This window comes from Phaseolus vulgaris, chromosome 5 (genome assembly GCF_051622355.1).
Source record: "Phaseolus vulgaris cultivar YP4 chromosome 5, ASM5162235v1, whole genome shotgun sequence".
Taxonomy (NCBI): domain Eukaryota; kingdom Viridiplantae; phylum Streptophyta; class Magnoliopsida; order Fabales; family Fabaceae; genus Phaseolus; species Phaseolus vulgaris.
In genome coordinates this window covers 21,592,165-21,612,310 of record NC_143502.1, presented here as the reverse complement: position 1 = coordinate 21,612,310, position 20,146 = coordinate 21,592,165, and the positions used below count along the sequence as shown (strand labels likewise).

Here is a 20,146-nt window from a genome sequence, read left to right as displayed (position 1 = left end):
CTTTCTCTCTCAACTTCTAACCTCTCCACCATTTTTCACCGTATGTAATGGTTACATACGACAGTTTTACATATGGATTTTTTTCGTATGTAACTTTGTTTACATATGGATTTATTGTCTTACATACGGATTTTGGTTGTATGTAATACTAACTTTTCTTGTAGTGCATTGTCATTTCTAATTTTTTATTTATTTTATATTTAATTGGATTCTAATGAAAAGATGCATGTAACCCGTGAACATTACTGAAGAGATGCATGTGTGTTACAAGTTTCTTAATTGAGTTTTATTTTAATTAAAATTTATTCAACCAAGAAGGTCAACAACCGGTGCAACAAAAAACACATGAAACAAGAATACTACTAGGACTAATGTTATGTGGTTGCTTCATAATCGATGGAATATTTGTCTTGATTACTATCGGAAAATCAGATTTAGGGTTAGTCATATTTTTTTTGTGAAGAAAATGCGTATGCTGATAAGTTGACTAATTTAAGATTTATTCATAGAGAATCATTTCATTGGTATAATATGTTTCCATCTAGTCTGTTCATAGAATTCTTTATGAATAGGTATAATCTACCTATGTATCGTTTTTGTTAACATATGGATTTTGTTCTAGTCCCCCCATATTTTTCTTTTTGTATTTTTTTTCTTTTTTCTTTTTTTTAATAATAATTTTGTCATATGATGGCAAATGATTGTTGCTACTTGAGGTGTCAGCCTAGATGAGATATCAAGTTGTATAGTAATGTCTAACATAAAAGCTTTTATATATAAAAAAAACATGAAACAAGAAGGTGAATTTTTAATTTCCTTACTTTTTAGTTGGGTTTGGGTTTTGTTTTAATCAGGATTTTGCTCGATGATATGGTAATTTCACTGTGCCACTATCACACGTAGGATCAAACAATTCTACAGGCTCTTAGGATCGAACAATTTTATGATGTAAATCACAATTTTAACTACATTGTTCTTTGTTCAATTTTTCTTTTGTTACAAAATTTTTGCTCAAGTGAACATATTTTAGACAACCGTCGCTTACCCCCGTGTCTACTATATAGACTATGGTTATTAGGTCATAATCATGGTCTAAACACTTTTTATTTTTCACTCAGGCCTTTTCGTCTTCGAACTTTTTTCTCCACTGCTCCCATTGTTGTCATCTCTGCAACCTCTCCTTGGTACCATTGCTTTCATTCCTTGCAATGTGTCTTTCTTGTTATTTTTTATGTTACTTTTCATACTTTTTGTGCTTTTTTTATGGGTTTTTCTCCATTTTCAGTGTTAAATGATGGTTCCCAAGTTTGAAATTGTTGCTCGTATTCTCCTTATTGTCATTGCTATGTGTCACCACTAAAGCTCTTAAGCTCCTCCATAATCTATGTTCCTTTACCATAACCTCGGTCCACCATCTTGAGTTCCCATAGCCTGAAGTTGTTCTCTCTCAAAAATTTCTCGACATCAAACTTGGTGGTCATTTCTTTATCTTCTTGACTTTCTTTTCTTGTCCCTATAGACGATACCAGTTGTTGGGTTATCAACAATAACAAAGCATGAAAAATAAGAACAAGATTGAAGATAATATTTTAGGGTTACCTACGCAATGTGACTGTTTTGTGCATAATCGTCACCTATAGTAGTCTAATAGACTACAATTGTATGACTGTCGTCTATAATTCAAGACTATTGACAATGTGTGCATACACTACGACTCTAAAATTATAGCATAAGACCTTTAAAACGTTGTCTAAAAACATTTTTACAGTAATAAAAAATTATGTATTACATGAAAACATATAATATTTCATGAGAAAAATAATCTAAAAGGGAAAAGAAAAAACTTATTTTTTTTTACCTTTTTTTAGATGTATATATTTATAATTTTCTACGAAAAAATGTTTAAAGTGTGATGTAACTATATTATATATAGTATATATGTTTATTTATCTTGTAATGATTAATAACAATGTAATTATTAATAGAATCTCACATAACTCACGTAAATTAAGATTTTTCTTCCACACTCAAAATCAACTTTGAGTACTTTTTTGGTAGATTGAAGAACAGTCAAATTGACATAATATATCACTTAGTGATAATGCTTTAAAAACTTAACAATAACTTTTCAACATATACAAACAACCAAACACATCAGACTCGTAATTTATTTTATTTTATTTGATTGAATCTTCAAATTATTCAAACAAAAGAAAATAATTCTAAAAACGAATATGTTTTTATTTGAGTGAAAGTTTCAAATTTATTAAGTTAGGTTAAAGTTGGAGATATTCCACACTATAATAACACGAAGACAAAAGAAAAGTAATAATCGGGAAATAACTTACAACATTTAATTTAATAAATATGTTTTTTTCTCAACATATGTATTAAAAACTCATTATTGAAGTGCATATTTTGAGGAGATCCTGCTCCATCTATTTCATGTATAATATCAAAGATTTTCCGCAGTCTTTTGCCACATATTATTTTTATATTATCTTTTGCATGGATATTTTGCACACTTAGCTGGATATACAACATATTGCAATCATCATTCAGAGAACTTCATTCTTTTCTTTTGGGCAAGTTCCATCTATGAAAAGGAACACACTCATACCCTCAATTATTAAATTCAATACAACAAGTCAAAACCTCTATAGATCTTTCTTCTGGTCATCAAAATCACTCCACCTCTCAAACTTTTTTCCAATTTGTTCTCTTCTTTTAATACTGCTACAATTGATTAACATGATAAAGACAATGTCTCCATGTGTAAGTTTTTTCATTAGTCTTTCAAATTTCATTGCCCTACAATTAGCTCAAAAGGTGACTATTTTTAATTTTGTTACCCCATGGGATACGCGTAATTTGATTTTTTTAACAGGAAAACCAATAGCAAAATAGTCTTTTAACAATAAAAGGTTTTATATTCATCCATTTAGTTTCCGAGTTTTAGAAAAAATCATTAATTTAGTTTATTAATCATGTAAATTTGATACTGATTTCTTATCATAAAAAAACAAACGACTTTAGTTTTTATTCTACTTATATAAAGAGACATTTTGGATAACTTGAATTTGAGATTATATTGAATTTTAGATGATTTAATGGCAAAGTGAGAAGAAAATGATATTATTTGGATCAAGGTAAATAAAGTTAAAAGTATAAGAAAAATTTATGAAAATTTGTGAGTGTCGTGATAAATGTGATTGAAATTTTATTTTTTTAATTGATAAAAATGTACGATTACAAATGTGTCCCTGTATTTAAAAATGATTGAAAGATTAATGTGATTGATTTAGGGTTACGGTTAGGATTCGGGTTAGGGTCTAGGTATAGAGTTATGTGTACACTTATGGTCAACGTTAGGATTTGGAGTAGGGTTATGATTAAATTTAGGGCTAAGATTATGATTAGGGTTTGTAGTATATAAGATTAGAATTAAGGTTAGGATTACATTCATGAATAGTTTTTTATTTCTAAATTAGTTTATATGACTGTTAAATAGTTTCTAAATTAGTAACTAATTAGCTACCAATATTTTAATTACTAATTATTTAGATTCTAATTTTGGTAGCAAAAACCTTGATAGTTAATTAGATATCAATTTAGAAACTATTTAACTAGAAACTAATTTAGGAAACAAATTTTTTTTTAGTCTCTAAAGTGGTCTCTAATTTAGTCACTATAAGAACTAATTATTTTTTGTCTCTAAAATTGGTTTCTATTCAATGATTTTCTTGTAGTGCAAGATTAGAATTAGGGTTATGATTACATTCATGATTAAGGTTAAAATTAGGATTAGAACTAAATTTAAGGTTAAGGTTAATTGAAATTAAAATTTAAATATTTTTATTTTATTATTATTATTATATAAATTTATTTTATATTATAATAATTATATTTATTTTTATTATATTATATTATAATTATATTTTTATTATTGTTATTAATTTTTATTAAGAATTATTAAATTTATTTATTATATAAATTTATTTGATATTTAATATTTTTTATTATATTATATAATTAATTATATATATATATAATCAATTATATTTTATATATAATAATAAGTAAGCTAAATATTTTTAAATATAAAATGTTAAATAATCGATTATGTGAAATGGATAATAGATTATCCATTAAAAATAAGTTCATCCACTAAAAATAAATTCATAATTGATTATGTGGTGAATATAATCGATTATGTCACATACTATGATGTCGCTAATAGTCAGTTTTTTATGTTCTATAATCATTTATGGTATATGAATTTTTCATTTTTCATCCATTACTTCTTATTTTCATGCATCAATCATTCTTCATTTTATGTAAGGGCTAATCACGTAAAATCTTACGTGACACACTCTTTTTCTCGTTCTTTCTTCTCACTTAAAGGAGGAACGATTTTACTATGTTACTTTCTTTTCGTGCTTTCTTTTCTTCGCACATCACCATATCCAAACACATAACACATCCACAAATCCATCTTGATGAATAGTATCTACCTAGATGAAAACAGAGCGTTAGAGAACAAATATTTAAAATATTTAAGATTTTTTATTAAAAATATATAAAATAGGAATAAATTAAATAAAGAAATCATAATCTTAAATAATAATAAAATCACCTATTTTAAGAAAATATATTCTATAAGATGTCTTTATTATCAACTGGAAAACAAAAATTCACTTTAATTAGATGTTAAACTTATGACACTTAATGTACGTAACTAACCAATCTAAAGTTGAATAATTTGATATTATGTTTCTAATTATGCATATTCAATTTCATTCTATTTACATATATTAATTGTTTTGTTATCTAGATAATGATGAAAATTTACTTATATTTTAAATATTTATTATCCATAATGAAGTAGTAGTAGAATGAAGTATCAATAATATTTTTTTTTGTTGACATGGAATTTAATATTCCTAATATATTTTATAAACAACTTTCAATTCAAAAGAGATGTTAATTTGTATTGAATAAAATGTTAATGAGTGGTGTGAGTATGAACGTTTGTCATACTATTGATTACATATCCCTATAAAATGTTGAAGATTATATTTTATTCAATAGGAATAAACTAAATATATAACACAAAACTTTCATCCACACATATGAATGATTTAAATAATGATGCATTATTTTATGTGTATTAATTGAATAAGGTGTGTAAAAATTAAAGTTAAAATTCAAATTAAAAGACTAAATTCATTCAAATTCAAATAATATTAATAGAAAAGTATAAAAAAGATAAATAATATGATACGTATAAAAGAAAACCAATATCATCTTCAAAAATCAACATATTTTTTAAATTATATTATCGTTTTGTGAGGTAGGCGTGTCGTAACATCAAAATTAAAATACTCGACATAGACATGTTCTTATAAATAATTAAGCATGATTAAGAAATTATATTATGTTTAAACATATTCTAAATCTGTAATTAGAATTTATTTGGGCATTTCGTAAAATTTTGTATAAGTATAAATTCATAAAAAGTAATATAAATAGGGAGGTACTCTCAAGTAAAAATAATTGAGTGACTCTTTATAATTGATTACATTTGAACATTAATGTTATATTGACTTGAGCGTCAGATTGGTTTCACGTATCCCACGTTGAGATCAAGACTTACAATCAAGACCAAACCGGACTGATATTAAGATATAAACTAAAATCAAAACATGGAGCATCATGAAGATCAAGATCAACCAAGTAGTGGGAGTTGAAGTTAGTGGTTATATAAGGTCATTTCGGTCTTTAAGAACATTTTGACACTAATCGTGGGGCTTCAGAAAACAACACAAGGAACCCTATGAAACATGGTGACCACACGAAACACGGCGAGTGATAGACGCTAGGACGAGGAACCCTGTGATAACCATGTTAATCAAATGGAAATGATGATGGAGTTGAGAAAAGAAATACTAACACTCATGAGAAAAAGAGCATAAACTTTTAACCTCCGATATGAAAATGCAAGAATGAGGCAGAAACTGGAAAGGAGAGGGCTCATACCTCTGCAAGCCGACAACGAACACAAATATCCAGCTAGCTCCAATGTACCAATTATCCTAAAAGCTCAAGAGGCCGACATTTTCCATAATGATCAATCCCGACCACTGATCTCTACGTACATTTTCGGTGTCTCCTCTTGCTGACCCCCCATGATAGAAGGTAGAATGGAAACTGCATTCTCCTACCAAATTGGAATAGTCCAACCTTAGACAGTTATGATGGTATCATGGACCCTAATGAGCACATCAACGTGTATGTCATGTAGATTAGTCTATATACCTCAAATGTTGTACAAAAAATTATCGACTTCCTTAAAAGGAACTACATTAATTCGGTTCACTCACCTTCCCCCAAATTCAATCTTGATACCTTGGTAATGAAGTTCAGAACACATTTAACCACCAGCTAACCCTATGATCTTTCCTCCATAGCCCTCGTCAACCTTAGACAAGAAAAAATTGAATCCTTTTGAGCATTTATGGAGCAATTCAGAAGAGTTGCACTTAATATTCAAAACCCTAGCCCAAAAGTGGTTATGCATCATATAGATACCGCACCTAAACCTTGACCATTTTCGGACAACCTATGCCAAAAACCTGCACTAAAATTTGATGAACTCAAGTAGAGAGCCCCTAATTTCATGCAATTTGAAGAGCTTAAGGAATTTTGAAGCTAGGTAAGAACCAAAGAGACCTTAGGCCAAAAGTCTAAGGATAGGGATCGCTCTCGTCACACGATCTAATTGCAAAAACTAAAGGAGACAACACGAACCCCACATTTCACAAGTACATTCCCTTGAACACGGATCATGCTTGAATACTTGAAGAGGCCTTGAATTTTGAACTTATTCCAATACTATAGAAAATCCCTACTCCACCACATGTTGACAAAAGGCAATATTGCCGATATCACCGAAATTACGACCACAATACCTAAAAGTGTTTAGGCTTAAAAGATTGGGGAATTAGTACAAGCTGGCTATCTACGTCATTTTTTCCAAAGAGAAGATAATGAAGAAACTCACAAGATACTCCAAGTTGACTCAGTGAAGGGAAGATAAAAGAGATAGGAGATAATTGTTAGCCTGTCGAAGCGAGGACACTTCAAGGGGACGAGATACCCCCTTACGTGGGGTAATTAGCACACTATCAGACGAATTCCTTGAACATGAAGTCTCTAACTCGACCTAGAAGAGACACCTAAGAGAAATCTAGATAGTCAACGTCGTGTGTAGATGAAAAAGACGTAAGGAAAATCATGGAAATTAATAAATGAGACCCTCGCTCACCATGTGAGAAAGAAGCAGAAAGCCATGTTAGCCCACATAAAAATACAAAATTAGCCTTGCATTATTTATACATGACAAGTGTGATTTTTCATTGTTGAGGGTGTTGGAAGTGGTTTCATGGTGTTCAGTTTGCATTCTTGGTTGACTTTAGTAGTTGTCGAGGTGGTTAATGAAGGAGGAATGAAAATGGTTAGGGATTTTTTTTAATGATAATTGATTATGGAGTAAGAGATAATCGGTTATAGATTTTTTTTAGTGGAAATCGATTATGAAAGGATAATTTATTATGAGATTTGTTTTGTAGGTTAATCTTTGATGAATAATCAATTATGTGTGTTGATTTTTGTTGCATGTTTGGTTTGCATGATTTTTGCCTAGTTTGTTGTCATGTTGCATGTGGTAGCTTCAAGGTTTGTTTTGCTAATGTTGGCTTCATGGTAGTATAAGATCGTGGCTGTCATTCTTCTTATTTTTCATCACATTAAACTTCTTCATATAAATATATTTCATACTTTATATTTATAATTAAAATTAATATTAAAAAATACAGTAACAATATGGTTGATATGTTTTTGGATAAAAATAATAACAATTAAAATAAATTTATAAAATAATAATAATAATATTTTTTAAAATAATAATAATTAAATTAATTTTATAAATTAATAATAATAATTAAAATAAATTTATAAAATAATAATAAATCATTAATAATAATTATAGTGGTAAAAATAAGGAAATTATAAATAATAATAAAATTGAAAATAAGGGTAATAATTAAAACAAATTTGTGAATAATAATAGTAATTTAGTTTTAAATTTATTTACGAATGTTTTTATATATTTTTAGATGTATTGATAATGCTAGATAATATGTAATTTTTTTAGTTGAGTTCATGAATCGTACAAGAAAATTATTTTAACAAGATGTAATTCAACTCTTTTTTATTATATTGTATTGTACGGTTCTATGTTTAACATTAAAGTAGGTGTTGGATTTTTAAATCAATTTCGATTTATTTTATTATTTTATGAAATTTATAATTTCACATAACTATTTTATAATTATTTCTATTTTCAATTTCATTTCATTTCTTTTTATCAAAATTCATTTTCAATAACTTTGTATGTATCCACAATATCAAATAATTCATATTTCTTTTAACTGAGTTCACGGATCGTAGCAACAATAATGTTTTAAACACAAGTGAGTTCTATGTACATCATATTTTGTTTTAAATTATTTTTAACAACAAGGGAAAATTGTAATCTTGCAATTTGCATGTTTAGACAATGTTACATAATTCATATTTTTTTCGAACTCAATTCTCGAACAGTACAAAAACAATGTCTTACTAACAACTAAAATGCATAAATAAATAAACCATATGTCTTTTCAATTATTTTTTAAAACAAGTGCAAATTTATAATCTTAATTTCTTAGAAATAAAAAAATTAAAATTTCAATCACACCGATCACAATCCAAATTTTCATAAAATATGCCTTCTTTTTCCTTTACTTTCCACTTTATTTACCTTAATCCAAACAATCTCATTTTTTCTTTACGTTCCCCTCAAGTCAATCATTTTCCTCTCCCTCAAATCCACTCCTCAAGCCAAATAAAGTACAAAAGATAGTGGGTCAAACATAGTACTAGAAGGACCGTATGATATCAAAATAGAGTCGTTCTTGCGATTTAGGTTCAAAGCATCAAACAAAGCAGAGTATGAGGCACTCATAGTAGTATTTTTATTAGCAAAAGACTTTGGAAGAACAATGATTCAAATGTCGAAGTGATTCTCAACTCACAATCAGACACATCAATAAGCAAATCCAAGATAAAGATATGTTCTTACTTGAATACTATCACTAAGTGATCGGTCTAATGTCAAAATTCGAAGAAGTCAAAATTGGACACATTTGTAGAGAAGAAAATCTAGAGTCAATATCCTATCCAAACTGGAATTTAGTAAGAATAAAAATCAAGAAGATACAATCACACAACAAACAATTCTGACACCAACTGTCACCTAAGACGAATGCATGAATTTGACCACTAATGAACCAGATTGGATGTAGCCTATCATAAATTATTTGAAAACTATAGAAATAAGGAAGGAAAACTTGAACAAAGTTTTGGCTAAGCATGCATCACAATTTGTTATCATTTAGCAAGATTTATACAAAAGAGGATGCTCAACGTCATTACAGAGACGTGTTAATTAAGAAAGAACAAATAAAATATGTGATTAATGAACTACACATAGGATATGTGGGATGTCTTACAGATAAAGAATCATGGTTTCACGAATACTTAAGGCAGGGTATTACTGGTCGACTCTAAAAAATGATTGCGTCTAATATGTCAAAACAAAAAACCAAAAGTTGCCAAGAAAATAACCAAATAACACACCTACCTATGGTCGAGCTACAAAACATAAATTCTAGTGGTAATTCACACTACGGGATATGGAAATAATCAAACCCTTTCCACTTGCACTAGGACAAAAAAATTATGTTAATTATAGTCAATTTATTTACAAAGTGGATCAAAGTTGAATAGTTGGTCAAAATCATAGTCAAACAAGTGCAAAAGTGTGTGTGAAAAAGCATAATATGTTGGTTTTGAATTGCACAAACCATCATCACCAACAATGACCGATAGTTCACCGATCGGAAAATCACCAACATCTTTAGAGACCTTGACATCAAGGATGTCATGATCTTAGTCAAGCACCCTAAATAAACAGTCATGTCAAAGTTGTGAACAAAATAATCATTTCCCAACTCAAGAAGTAATCGGGAGATACAAAGGGAAAAATGGGCAGAAAAACTTGTAGAATTATTTTGGCCATATCGTTGCACTCCACACACCACTACCAGGGAGTCCCCACACAACCTCACCTCTGGAACCGACACAATGTTACCAATTAAAGTAAGGGAACATATGCTTCGTTGATATCTAACAAACCTGCAGATCAACAATGAATGTCTAATGACTGAATTTGATTTCTTAAATGAGCTACGAGATAGAGCAAAGATACGAGAATAAACATGCAAGCAAAGGTTAGCTCAACGCTACATTACCAAGGTAAAAGTGGGATTATTCCGACAAGGAAACTTGGTATAGAGAATGAGGAATGAAGTAAGAAGAAACTCAGCAAATGACAAGGTTCGCATCAAACTAGGAAGGTCCATTTCAGATTAAAGAAGACTTAGAAAATGGAGCATACTGACTTGAGCAACTCAACGACAACACCATACCAAGAACTTGCAATGCAAGTCATTTGAAGTTTTACTACAGTTAGAATCTTGTAATTAAGGTGTACTCTTTCTTACCACCAACATTTTTTCCCTAATGAGGGTTTTGGTTGTGAATGTTTTAACGAGGCATTGAACATTAATAAAGATGATCTTTGAACATTTTCTTGTCTATCTCAAACATACCTAGCTATTAGTGTTACTCAATGAAGGAAGCTTTCATAAACGTGAATCCCTACTGATAATCTTGTGAAAACCGAAAGGACTTCTCCGTCAAGGAAGCTTTCACAAACATGAATCCCTCCCAAGAAGTGTACTCAGTTTCTTTGTAACTAAAATGACTATGATAAAACACGACACCCTAATAGGTAAGGCTATAATAAAACTTAATGAAAAATATAAATAAGTCAATTAGTCTCACACAAAAGAAAAGATAAAATGAGAGAAAAACTTAAGAAGAAATGAATATGTCAAAATCAAAAGGTTATCTTCCATTAATAATAAAGCACTAACGACTCGATTACAAAAAAAAATGTAACAAAACATAAAAAAAAAACATGATAAGCAAGCCAATACTAATGTAAGATAACTATGTCGTCCCCGTCACCCTCAACATTAGGAGTAGTTACTCTACGAGTGTTGTCATCTTCATTTATAATCTCTTCAACAAGAATAAATTTCCCATTAAAGAAATCCTTGCCAACATCAAGTTTTCAATTGTCCAAAGGGATCTTATAGAAATAAACAGTTTGATGGAGGTCCTTGTTAAACCCGAGCTCATGCTGATCCAACATGACGTTCTGAGCCTCTTGAAGGTTTTTCTCCAACTTCTCTCGATGCTCCTGCTCGGCATGATGAGATAATGTCTTGTTGGTCAAGCTCTTATGTTGACCCTCGATCTCATAAACTTGCTCCTTCAACTCAATCGATGAGTCTTTTTCCTTACCCTTTATATCTCCACAACCATTCACCGACCTTCAGTTGTTCAATATGGTTCTCTAGCTATTTTTTCTTATTGGAAAAATATGAATTGGCATCAAGAGACGCTTGTAGAGAGGTGGCAGATTCAACCAATATAGACTTCAGCCCCTTAAGTTTCATGGAACCTATCTTCATTAGCTCGTTTCCCAAGCATTTGCCAACAAAGAGAGCACAATAGCATAGCTCATCAAAAACATCATTCAACTCTTTAGTAGAACCAAAGTATACATCCATTTTTCTGAGCCACTAATGCCTATAGTGACCTTGTTTGACAATGAAAACCACGACCCAGGAAATCTTAGCTCAAGGAGCTAGCATCGGCCTCTAAAGTTGAATGACCTTATAAAAGACAACTTTTTAGAGTGTCATTTGGAAGATTTGGACCTATTCTTGTCTTTTTATGCTTCCTCAGCTCTTATTAAAGGCGAAGATTGACTAGAGGAACAATTTGTAGAAGAGTAAAACCTATGCTTCACTCTTGCCTTTCTCAACCGTTTCAACTTGTTACTTTATGTGCAAATCCTTGTCGTAATTTTAACTGCCCATAGGATTCATTGACGACATTATATCTACACCAAGAAAACAAACTCAACCGAGTTAAAAAAAAAACTTCAAATACAAGTATCAAACATACTGTCAACATCATGAGTGCAATGAGGGGACAAGTATGCACCAAGGAGTTTTCGAGTAACAATTTAATGAGAGAGTTGATCCAAAACAGCCAAGGTCTCCATATCTTCACTAGTCAACACGACCTTGGCCCTACACAATATGGTGCGACGTCCTTAGTCCAATACAAAGGGAACCTAGGGATGTGATCGTTAGAAAAATAAGGTTGAACCTAATTATTCTTTCTAGAGTATAATTTATTTTCTTGCTTAAAGTGTAGTATGAAATTTACTTGTAATTTTTCTTTAAGTTAATTAGGGTTAGGGTTAGGCATCTAAAACCAACCTAAGGTATAATTAGAGCTTAATTGTAGCCCACATTTACCCTAGGTTGGTCATTAGACCTAATTAGGTCACATGGAGCACACTTGATCATGCTTGCCTTGTGACTCTAATTTGGCACCTAATTTTAAACCATTTAGCATTTGAATTTCCCTCTCCTTTTTGTAACCATTGGTCGTCTTTCTGCACCTATATAAGGAGTAGCTTGATTCATGTTTTATAAGATTAATTTTATGAGTGTTGTGTTGTCAAATTGCAATCCTAAGCATTCTCTTGTCTAAACCTCTCTAGGATGGACATCTTTGGTCTTCTTCTTCACCTCTCCAAGTTATATGGCTGAACCAATCACTCTCCCTACTCTTCATGCACCTACAAGAAATCCATAGCTCCATTGGAGCCATCCTTGATCCATTGCTACCATTACACTACAAAAAAACATGTATATGGTGGCGGCTATAATATGGCGGTTATTAAAAACCGCCACAATTTACTGTATAATACGACATTTTCGTAAGCGCCATAATCTTCATTCGAAATGTGACATTTAGAACCGCCACAATTTACCTTCAAAATAAAATTTCTTCCGCTTTTCGTTCCCTCCATAACCTTAATCTTTTCCAAAGTTTTCATTTTTCCCTATTCGATACTCTTGAAAATGTACCTCTTTCCCTCAACCTCTAAACCTTCACTCTCACCCTGATCCTCTTTCAGTCTTCACATTCTTCTAAACCTTCTCAACCCCATTTCGTAAACCCTTTCACCCTCACCGTAATCCTTCCCTTCTCAGTCCCATTTCGTAAACCCTTTCCTCTCACCTTCACCGCAATCGTAAACCCTTCCTCTCACCCTCACCACAAACGTTCTGCAGTTGTATTTCGTAAACCCTCACTCACCGCCCCATTTCGTTATCTCAAATTTCAGACATTAACTGAGAGATAACATTGCATCGTTGCAGTGGCGCGCCCAATGGCTCTAGGAATCTCCAATATTCTGCACTGCCCCAAATTGAGTTTCTCTCATAACAATCTCCGTCCCAAAATTTCAACCTCTCTCAGGTCATCCATTTTCTCTCTCTATCCATTTGCAAGAATTGAAGAACGAATTTAGTTTTCGTTCGAATTAATTTGTTTTTCAAATACCACACGTTTCTTATGTTATCTTCGTGGACCTCATTTCTAGGGTTAATAAAATGTAATTCAGTGTCGATTTTCAAGTTTGCCCAGACAACAACATGGAGTGATAGAAAGATTATCTGTGCTGCTGCATCTGCGACAGGGAGCTTTAATTCCGATGGTGACTTTAATCCTTATGAGGTAAAGAGTAAAATCTACTCTGTAATTAGTTCACACTTTGAAATTTGAAGTTGTTCGAATTGTATCTTAGTTTCTGTGATGTAGGTGTTAGGTGTAAGCCCTATTGAGAAATTTGACATGGTCAAGGCAGCTAATCGAGAAAAGGGCGTAACTTTTGGATCATTTAAGGTAATGTAGGGGAATCTATTTTGCTGTGTAGTTATTGTTTAAGTTCCATTTGAGGTTGAAGTTATTTTTGTTAATTTAGTTTTGGATGTGTTTGATGCTTTCAATATTCACTGGACTTCTCTTGCAGGCATATACTTTTATTTTGAACATAAAGTATATTAAGATAAAGTTGTCCACTATCCTCGTGAATGATATGATGTGTGCCTGACATTTTTTTTGCTTTTAAAACATTGGAACATTCTTTATGTGAGTTGTCTTGCTAAAATACATTTTATTCCCTATTTGCTTAATGCAGTTAAGAGATGAATGATCACATGGTTATTGATTTAAAACTTCTTCTCGGTTACACGAGTATTATCTTTTAATACATATGATGTGAAGGGATGGGTTTCTATTGAAGTATGAAATAGTTGTGAACTAGGATAAGGATAGCTAGTTCAATGCCCATGTTTCTTAAATAGCATATGAATTTAGATTGGGTTATAAAATAAAATTTACGAAGCACAGGTGCAATATTAGGAACCTTTCCCCTTGAATAGTTGAAGGTATCAACTAATATTTCGTAAATTCATTATGGTCGATTGCAATTCAAGTATTAGTTTATCCTTTACAATATAAAATTTCCATGAAGTTAGGTTTTTCATTATCTATATAATTAACATTCATTTTGATCCTCTAAAGATATATGTGAGCTTAGATTGGTTCTCCAAAGATTGTTGCTTTGATGATAATTAATGGTATTGGTTTTCCTTCAAAATATAATTTGATGATAAAATGTGAAATTTTAAAACCAATTTAGCTTTCTTCCTAACTATAGTGTTTAGCTAAAATTTTGTCAAAAGAGATTTTGAGCAGACTTTCCATGCCTCAAACAACCATTTGTTACTTTTGCAACTTGACATGTTCAACTGTGGCATCCAAGTGCTGATCTAGAAAAATCTATTCTCAAATAATGTAATCTACCCCTACTTTCACTTTCTGTTTCTAATATAAATGACTTTTGCAAGATTTGGGTCTAAACTGAAAATTTGTAAAGTGAGGGCAACTGGACCAGCACTTATTTTATTTCTGTGAAGAATAGAGGGTTTCTTGATTACTATTTCGGTGTTTCATTTTTTTAAAACTTTTTGCTGCTATCTATTATGAAACATTAAGATTTTTTCTTTATTATCAGGAATGAGGCACTTCGAGTTGCTTTTATTCTTGCTGATGAAAGTACTTCAGATCTGACACAAACAATTCGAAAGTGTTCTATTCAAAGCTTGTCAAAGCAGATATAAATGGAAAAGATCAAGTGGAGAAAAACTATCCATGCTAGTCTGGGATACCATATTCTTGCTTTGTCCATCTATACTAGTTTTATTTTATATATTTTAATTTTTACTATTTTATCTTGTTTTTCTTTTCTCTGACATGTTCTTTATTTTCACCTTGTAAATAGGAAATATATTCTATTAAACTTCATGGAGATCCAAAGCTTGGAGAAGGAAAACCCGAAAACCAAAACCATGCCATAATTTTCACTCGTGGTGAAGCTGTTCAAACTATTGACATGAATCAGGTGAAGACAGGTCTCATGATAATATTTTTTCTTGTCCTCGTTGCCATCTTTTATACATTGTGGTATAAGGACAAATAAAAAGGAATTAAGGCAAAAAAGCTCTTTTTAGTTCTATGCTTTGTCATGTTGGAAATATATTTTAGTTATATCAAAAATGAAAACTATTGCTATATCAGTTTTGGGTGGACTATCATTGTTTTGGCAAAGAAGCTCTTTTTAGTTCTATGCTTTGTGAGTTTTACTCACTTGTAAATAAGAATTTTCAGCTGCTCTCGTAGCTCTTCAATTCGGTGGAATAAAATTTTCTAGAATTTGAGGAGTTTATGATAGATTGCCGCAGGTTAGTTGTTTGTGAAATTATCTGAAATGTAAATTGTGAATAATTATTTCTAATTAGCTTATCTAAAGTTACTTTATGAGAGTAGAATATTTATAATGGATAATGATATATACTACAACAGTTTTTTAATATGTCTTTTTAGAATAAAGGTGTTAATCTATATATCTTACAAGATTATGTGCAACATATATCAATTGTATATATCATTCTCATAACCTCTTTCTACTTTCTTTTTAGCTCCATAATTTAAGTGTATATATATATATATATATATATATATATATATATTTTATTTTTTATTTTTTATTTTATTTTTTTATTTTTTATTTCTTGTGGTATCATTGTACACATGTTTTACTACTATAATTGTGAAGGTGGACAATGTTTCAAAAATATGTTTTATTATTATTTTTGTTAGACTGATTTTAGCATTTTTTTTTTACCTTTTTCTATTCGAAATTGTTTCATAGAGCATCTTGAAAGTTTTGAATCACATTTCAGGTAATAAATTTATAATTATAATATTTGTTTCACTTTTACTTTTGGGTGGACTATCATTGTTTTCCTTGTATTAACAGTGCTACATTTCTAGCAATTATGGTGCATAACTTTTTCATATTTGATATAGTCTATCCATTTGTATAATTCCTTGCACATTTGCCTATTTAATTCCTTCCGCATCTGCCTATATAATTCCTTGCATATTTGTTTTCATTATAGTATAATTTTCATTTATTTTTTAAAAACTAAAAATTATCTTTAAACATATTTTATTTATTTCAGGCACCTTGGAAGTGATGTTCCATCACCAAACCAAAATATTATAGGATCAAGTGGAGACAACAAGACAAATTAGGATGTGACTTGTAATATGTTCAAATATGAATATTGATATTTTGACAATTTAATGTTATCATTTTGATTTACTTGTAGTTTTGATTCCTTTGAAATTATCAACTTTGTTCTCTTAATGAATGAATGAGGTCTTTTTTTTTATAAATATGTTTCTATCATTCAATTATTAATATTTATTAAGTTTAATTATATTATAAAATTAATTTGTGTTATGATTTAATTATATTATGAAATTAAATTGTGATAAGAAATTTATTTATAATATAAAGTTTAATTATATTATGAAAAAATCAATTATAAGAACATAATTGAATAAATTATTAAAAATAAAATTAAATATTTAATATTATATTATACTGTATTAAGTGGCGTTTAAAACTGTCGTTATTTACATTGAAATTGGTTTACCCAGTTTTAAAATTACGACATTTATAACTGACGCTAATTACACGCTTAAAACCGTCACTTTATACAATGCATAATATGGCGTCTGCTACAACGGTCATCAATTGACCGCCACATTAAACTTTGTGGCGGCAAGAATTCTGGCGGTACACGGTACCGCCACAGACGTATAATGCGGCGGTTAAAAACGCCAGTTTTTGCAAAAATAACCGTCGCATTATACACGTTTTTTTGTAGTGTTAGCTTCCGCAAAGTTCATTAAAAAATCTAGTAAAATATGCAATCGGATGAAAGGCACCTATCAGAACCTATTTCTCAATCAAGATTTTGAAAAAATCCCCTTAAAAGATTTGTATGATGAAGTAATAAGAGCCAAAAGAAAAGTTATCGATTGACCAATTGACGATAACCACCCTACATGGTCACCCGATCTTCTACTATAATAATGGAAGAAAGCTTGGTGCATCGCCCTCACACACAACATAGAACACAAAATTCGTAAGACTTGTAGGGATGTCCAACTGTTGGGATGCAATTGCATCAGAATTAACACTTGAAAAACTTCCATGGTGAAATCATCTAAAGGGAATCAGACATGAAAACATAAATAAAAGAAGAAGAAAAATTTATGGTTAAATCTTCGATCATGACAAACATTGTTTATTAATGAACATCGACAAAGTGCGATGATGCCATTGGGTATTTGAAGCTTCAGAATATCGACAAACAAACGTAAGAACGAAGACTACCTATTTTACAAAAAATATTATTGAACCCGACAATCAACCCACTCATAATCATACGTTATAGGGGGGTCATTATAGGTCAGACCCTCAATGTCCTTTATCATCACCAACCTCCCCAACACCAGGAAACTCCCAAATAACCACGACAAAATCACTAGAACTACCCAACTCTTCACCAATAAGACTAATAAACGTCGCATCACCCAAAAATGCTCTTTTCGATGAACTCTTTGACTCACTCGACAACCTCGAAGATGAATAAGTGTAAAAAAAATGAAGACATTATTTTCCTCAATGGAAATGCTCAAAAAACTGTGTCGGATTGTTATTATTGCGGACAAATATATACAAATGATAGCAACCCAAAGGTCCCACAAGGTCCACTATTTTTAAAAGCGATAAAGCACAAAGCAAATGAAACATCACATCCATCCCAACCGTCAAATTGTGTCATCCCCAAAGACTATAACATATAGACCTTTCATACTCCTAGCATGAGCACTCCCCAATGTACCATGATACCTTCTAGACTCTTCAAGCGTTTCACTCTCCTCGAGCCTAGAGGGAAAGTATACCACTCAAGAAAAATAGTGTTTTGACAAAGAAAAATTATTTCTGTTTTAAAGGCTTTTCAGGTGAACTCACTTGAGACCGAGGATCAGTGTACTATATAAGACTGAAAACATCTTAGTCAATCAAGAGTAACTGAAATAATCTTCAGCCAACCACATACTTCTCGGTTTAATAAATCCTACTACCCTTAAGTAGGTGGATGTGCCCTGCATTCCCAAAACACTTGACTGAAACATGACCTCCTAAATAATTAATCATAATTAAGTAGATATATTATGTCTAAACACGCCCTAAAACCACAATCAAGACCCACTTGGGCCTTACGCAGAGTTTCGTACAAGTATAGGACCATAAAAGTTAGTATAAATATGAAGATATTCCCAGGTAAAAACACTTTTAAGTGATTCCTTATAATTCATTACTTTTGAATATCAAGAACGTTGAGACCGAGACCAAACCGAACCGAAACTTAGATATAGACTAAAACCAAGACTGTAAGTACCGAGAAAAATAGTCTTATAGTAGAAGTAGTGCAATTAAAATGGCATCTGAATATTTTATTATTAAATTTAAAAAAGCATATAAATAGAAATTCAGTTATTCAGATTTCATTTTAAAAGAACCATCATCTCTCTAAAAACTCATTTTTCCTTTCCTCTGCCTTCTTTCTAAGATTCTGATCTCCTCGCTCATCAGTTTGACAATCGAAATCCGTCGTTAGACTTCTGGAAGCAAATACTACAAGATTGCTCGATCAGAATCGTAAATAGAGTAAGTTCCCTTTTACTCTTCTCCTAGAATCAAATTTTGAACTTGTTAAGTTTGTCTTTTTTTTGGACTTTGCATGTGACCCTTTTAGTTGCAGGGATAATCTCTATTAGCTCAGGGTCCTAGTGATAAATTAGATTTTTTTATCAAGACTTAGTGGTTCAGGTTAAGTTACCTTTAAGCTTTTGGTAGATTTAGAGCTCTTAGTGACTATATGCTTAAGTTCAGGTAAGGGAAGCCAATTTAAATTTTGAATAGAGCCCTAGGTTAAAAGATCTAGATGTGGGGGTGACGTGATCACCAGTTCCAAATTTTGTTTGCATGATTGATTGTTTATGAGTAATGTAGAATATTGTTTGAAATAAAATGTGAATATGTTGATTTTGATATGGATTATTTATGGTAGATGCTTTTGTTTGAATCTGAAATTGGTTGATTTATATAGTTGATATAGTGTAAGTTACTTTTGAAGTAAAATAAGTTATTGAAATTGTTTTTGTTTGGCTATCAATGATGAAATTAGGCATAATTATGTAGATTTATCTATATATCTCGCTCAAGTGAGCTAACTCTCGCTCAAGCAAGAATAGAATAGAAAGATGGGGTACTTCCGGGTACATTTTCACCCAAGCGAGAAGGAATCTTGCTCAGGAGAAAACGAAGTAAATTCCCGGGTTGCTCTCGAGTTTAGTGTTTAGGGTTTAGGGTTTCGCTTGAGCGAGACCCATTCTTGCTCAAGCGAACAAATTTTCGCTCAAGCTAGACTCACGGTAAAAAATAAATAAATAAAAAACCATAAAATTTTTGTTGAAAGTCTATTTTATTATTGCTTATTGTTTTTCAGCAAAAATTCTAAACCCTAAACCCCAAACAAGAGTAAATTTCGAGGTTGCTCTC

General features: G+C 30.9%; 2 long non-coding RNA genes across 3 annotated transcripts; both read left to right on the top strand.

Moving 5' to 3' along the window:
• The first annotated feature begins 13,120 nt into the window (after window positions 1-13,120).
• LOC137835302 (uncharacterized) lies at window positions 13,121-14,705 on the top strand. 2 transcript variants are annotated; one of them, XR_016521003.1, is made up of 3 exons: window positions 13,121-13,575; window positions 13,721-13,833; window positions 13,918-14,705. It is a non-coding gene; the product is annotated as an uncharacterized LOC137835302 (long non-coding RNA). The 2 variants fall into 2 exon arrangements; XR_011085065.2 differs by having other exon boundaries at window positions 13,132-13,575; window positions 13,700-13,833; window positions 13,918-14,690.
• A 166-nt stretch (window positions 14,706-14,871) lies between these two features.
• Window positions 14,872-16,897, top strand: LOC137835303 (uncharacterized). The gene is made up of 2 exons (XR_011085066.2): window positions 14,872-15,562; window positions 16,686-16,897. It is a non-coding gene; the product is annotated as an uncharacterized LOC137835303 (long non-coding RNA).
• Window positions 16,898-20,146: the final 3,249 nt, after the last annotated feature.